Source organism: Schistocerca americana, unplaced genomic scaffold (genome assembly GCF_021461395.2).
Source record: "Schistocerca americana isolate TAMUIC-IGC-003095 unplaced genomic scaffold, iqSchAmer2.1 HiC_scaffold_254, whole genome shotgun sequence".
Classification (NCBI taxonomy): domain Eukaryota; kingdom Metazoa; phylum Arthropoda; class Insecta; order Orthoptera; family Acrididae; genus Schistocerca; species Schistocerca americana.
In genome coordinates, this window is record NW_025725966.1 from 185001 (window position 1) to 190000 (window position 5000).

The following is a 5000-nucleotide window of genomic DNA, read 5'->3' on the forward strand; positions in this document are numbered from 1 at the left end:
TGACGTCACACCATCGGTATTGACGACTAGACTGATTCCTTATAATCATTTGCCATACACCGGTGGAAGCTGCCGAGACGAGTAACTACATAGCGGGCTCGCCGTGTCACTAATGTACAGAGATACAACAGTTTCGACTGGAACCGGATTAAACGTATACACGGCGCTGATTAGTAATAGATAGAGCCATCAGAATACAGATAATGTATACAACTGTCCGTATACATGCTGAAAGACTCTGCTCACAATCACAACCACACGTCAGCCACACACCCTTATCACGCACTACTCTCTGCCTGTAACACGCACACAGACAATATGTAAGCACCAGCATGGAACAACACCCAGTGCATCCTCTCCGCCACATTAGACAATCCACACTGTCATAACCAGACTGGGAGGTCCACTCAGAAAACAGAATATCCCACCCACCCGACAACCACCATTGCTCAGCCAAGCCACCAACACCCACACATGTCCTACACAGGGGTGCACCCAACATCACAATACTGCCTCCTCTCACAGCACACAAACAATGGCAGGAATGAAAGACACAGGTCTGCCACAAGCATGGAATGAGAGCGCCGCCTGTCATGAGCCAAAGGTGCATCCTGACGTGGCAAATCAGATGATGCCGCAGGCATCCACTTACTATAATCACAATCAACAAACCGGCCGCCCCGCCCCGCCCCCCATTAAACCTTTCCTTACAACAATGTGTACCTTAACCTAACCTATATCGTACCGTAACCTAACCTATATCGTACCGTAACCTAACCTATGTCGTACCGTAACCTAACCTATGTCGTACCGTAACCTAACCTATGTCGTACCGTAACCTAACCTATGTCGTACCGTAACCTAACCTATGTCGTACCGTAACCTAACCTATGTCGTACCGTAACCTAACCTATGTCGTACCGTAACCTAACCTATGTCGTACCTTAACCTAACCTATGTCGTACCTTAACCTAACCTATGTCGTACCTTAACCTAACCTATGTCGTACCTTAACCTAACCTATGTCGTACCTTAACCTAACCTATGTCGTACCTTAACCTAACCTATGTCGTACCTTAACCTAACCTATGTCGTACCTTAACCTAACCTATGTCGTACCTTAACCTAACCTATGTCGTACCTTAACCTAACCTATGTCGTACCTTAACCTAACCTATGTCGTACCTTAACCTAACCTATGTCGTACCTTAACCTAACCTATGTCGTACCTTAACCTAACCTATGTCGTACCTTAACCTAACCTATGTCGTACCTTAACCTAACCTATGTCGTACCTTAACCTAACCTATGTCGTACCTTAACCTAACCTATGTCGTACCTTAACCTAACCTATGTCGTACCTTAACCTAACCTATGTCGTACCTTAACCTAACCTATGTCGTACCTTAACCTAACCTATGTCGTACCTTAACCTAACCTATGTCGTACCTTAACCTAACCTATGTCGTACCTTAACCTAACCTATGTCGTACCTTAACCTAACCTATGTCGTACCTTAACCTAACCTATGTCGTACCTTAACCTAACCTATGTCGTACCTTAACCTAACCTATGTCGTACCTTAACCTAACCTATGTCGTACCTTAACCTAACCTATGTCGTACCTTAACCTAACCTGTATTGCGCCTTAACCTAACCTGTATTGCGCCTTAACCTAACCTGTATTGCGCCTTAACGTAACCTGTATTGCGCCTTAACGTAACCTGTATTGCGCCTTAACGTAACCTGTATTGCGCCTTAACGTAACCTGTATTGCGCCTTAACGTAACCTGTATTGCGCCTTAACGTAACCTGTATTGCGCCTTAACGTAACCTGTATTGCGCCTTAACGTAACCTGTATTGCGCCTTAACGTAACCTGTATTGCGCCTTAACGTAACCTGTATTGCGCCTTAACGTAACCTGTATTGCGCCTTAACGTAACCTGTATTGCGCCTTAACGTAACCTGTATTGCGCCTTAACGTAACCTGTATTGCGCCTTAACGTAACCTGTATTGCGCCTTAACGTAACCTGTATTGCGCCTTAACGTAACCTGTATTGCGCCTTAACGTAACCTGTATTGCGCCTTAACGTAACCTGTATTGCGCCTTAACGTAACCTGTATTGCGCCTTAACGTAACCTGCATTGCGCCTTAACGTAACCTGCATTGCGCCTTAACGTAACCTGTATTGCGCCTTAACGTAACCTGTATTGCGCCTTAACGTAACCTGTATTGCGCCTTAACGTAACCTGTATTGCGCCTTAACGTAACCTGTATTGCGCCTTAACGTAACCTGTATTGCGCCTTAACGTAACCGATATTGCGCCTTAACGTAACCTATATTGCGCCGTAACGTAACCTATATTGCGCCGTAACGTAACCCACATTGCCCCTTAACGTAACCCACATTGCCCCTTAACGTAACCCACATTGCCCCTTAACGTAACCCAACACACGTTGGGCCTTAACCCAACACACGTTGGGCCTTAACCCAACACACGTTGGGCCTTAACCCAACACACGTTGGGCCTTAACCCAACACACGTTGGGCCTTAACCCAACACACGTTGGGCCTTAACCCAACACACGTTGGGCCTTAACCCAACACACGTTGGGCCTTAACCCAACACACGTTGGGCCTTAACCCAACACACGTTGGGCCTTAACCCAACACACGTTGGGCCTTAACCCAACACACGTTGGGCCTTAACCCAACACACGTTGGGCCTTAACCCAACACACGTTGGGCCTTAACCTGCTCTGTAATTGTCATACGACGCGTTAAATTAGTGTAGTGTTGCCTAACTGCAACCCCCGCAATATAGTTTGCTACTCGCACTGCCCGGTCCCCAGTGTATCGCTTCATGTTAAACACCTTGCAGCTATACACTGTAATGTGGATGGCAGCAGGACGTACATGCTCAATGCCCTTTGCAGTTGTTCATTGGCATTTGCAGTTGTTCATTGGCATTCGCATGTGCGAAGCACTTAGCCTACGCTGTGGTACGGCCTGTGTCAACTGTCCGCTGATGTTGTACGTCCAAATCACACACTGTACTGCACATTGGTCCTCATGTACTGAATGATACATCGTGGTACATGTGACCGTACAACGACTGCGCCAACAACGGCGAACCATGCGGTCCAAATGTTGTGCACTCAGCTACGTGTCGTCTCCCTATAAGAGCTGGATTGCAGTGTGGTATGCCCTGGATGGCGATCAGCATGAGCCGTCTGTTGATGTAGTGGCGCGTGTTGTCAGACGTAGTCGTCTCTTCTCACACACCGTGATAGCATGGTGCACTGCGTTCCACATCTGCGACATGCGACAGAGGCCGGTTGACAGTCGTTCGCGCAATGGACATCGCATACGTACGGGGGCCACCTTCCACGTGTTCGCGAAGCGTGCACATGTTGTTGCGTGTATGTGGGCAGACATAGTGTGTCGTGACACCTGACACAGGCATGCAACAATCGTTGAATTTGCAAATGGCGATGGACGCCTACGTTTGCTGGTGACGTTATGCAAATGAACAACTGGTAAACCGTTGTGGTGCGGTTGTTCTCGCTAGAGGTGAATCAGTGATGGCGACGATCGGTTGAGCTACCAACCGGTTGTTCCAGCGATACCCACCATGCCCACGAACGTGAATGGCATCTGGGTGTGAAGCGATACGCGGCGGTGGCTGGGTGGGACCGTCCCCGGCCGGTGAGGGGGGGCCTCCCGGCGTGCTGGCCGCGCGGTGCGTGGGCGCACGCGCTACAGCCGGCTGGTGGGGGCGGCCAGTGGCAGGCGCGCCGGCCGACGGAGGCGGCAGGCGGCGCAGCTGCGCGCCGGCGCACCCTGCACGCGGCGCCGTGCGGCCAAAGTAGGTCCTCGCGGGCCCGGTGCGAAGCGCGGTGGACATCTGCAGTGTGCTGGTCCGATTGAGGACTGTGTGCGCTGAGGATGCGCCGCCGCCCGGCGCTCGGCGCCGCGACGCCGTCTGCTGCTCGGTCGCCTCTGCGGTTCTCGCAGGTGGTTTGTATCGCAGCTGTGCGGACGTGTTGGCGCGTGCGCTGTGCTGGGAGAGTTCGCTTCGGCACCCAAGTGGGGCTTTTGTCCTTCTGTGGCGCTGGCGTTGGAGCTGCCGGTCACCGTAGGTGGCGCGTGTTGTCTCCCGCCGGCAATGCCACGACAGCACGCTCCCGGGCCTCTGTCGGCAGCGGCAAGCTCAGTTGGGAGCACGGGTGGTCGCACCTAAAGCGTCTACTCGCCAAACTCCGGGCGATTGCGCCTCTCTCGAACCCGACCAAGTACTTAGGACGGCGCTGCGCGCCGCCGGGACCTGAGAGGGTTTCGAGGTGTATTGTGCAGGGGAGCTCAGCCTCCTCCTGTTTGCAGAATAATTGAGCGGACGCTTGCGTGTTCGCGCGGGCCCCCGGGACACACTCCCGGGCGGCCGGCTGCTCAGCTCTAGTTGACGCAGCTCCCTGGTTGATCCTGCCAGTAGTCATATGCTTGTCTCAAAGATTAAGCCATGCATGTCTCAGTACAAGCCGCATTAAGGTGAAACCGCGAATGGCTCATTAAATCAGTTATGGTTCCTTAGATCGTACCCACGTTACTTGGATAACTGTGGTAATTCTAGAGCTAATACATGCAAACAGAGTCCCGACCAGAGATGGAAGGGACGCTTTTATTAGATCAAAACCAATCGGTCGGCTCGTCCGGTCCGTTTGCCTTGGTGACTCTGAATAACTTTGGGCTGATCGCACGGTCCTCGTACCGGCGACGCATCTTTCAAATGTCTGCCTTATCAACTGTCGATGGTAGGTTCTGCGCCTACCATGGTTGTAACGGGTAACGGGGAATCAGGGTTCGATTCCGGAGAGGGAGCCTGAGAAACGGCTACCACATCCAAGGAAGGCAGCAGGCGCGCAAATTACCCACTCCCGGCACGGGGAGGTAGTGACGAAAAATAACGATACGGGACTCATCCGAGGCCCCGTAATCG

The 5000-nt window shown here is 51.7% G+C and overlaps 1 non-coding gene across 1 annotated transcript in view; it reads left to right on the plus strand.

Moving 5' to 3' along the window:
* The first annotated feature begins 4473 nt into the window (after nucleotides 1-4473).
* The window catches only part of LOC124576622, a 1910-nt gene continuing 1383 nt past the window's right edge, over nucleotides 4474-5000 (plus strand). The window contains exon 1 of the ribosomal RNA XR_006972554.1: nucleotides 4474-5000. This exon is cut by the window's right edge and continues 1383 nt beyond it. This is a non-coding gene — a ribosomal RNA (small subunit ribosomal RNA).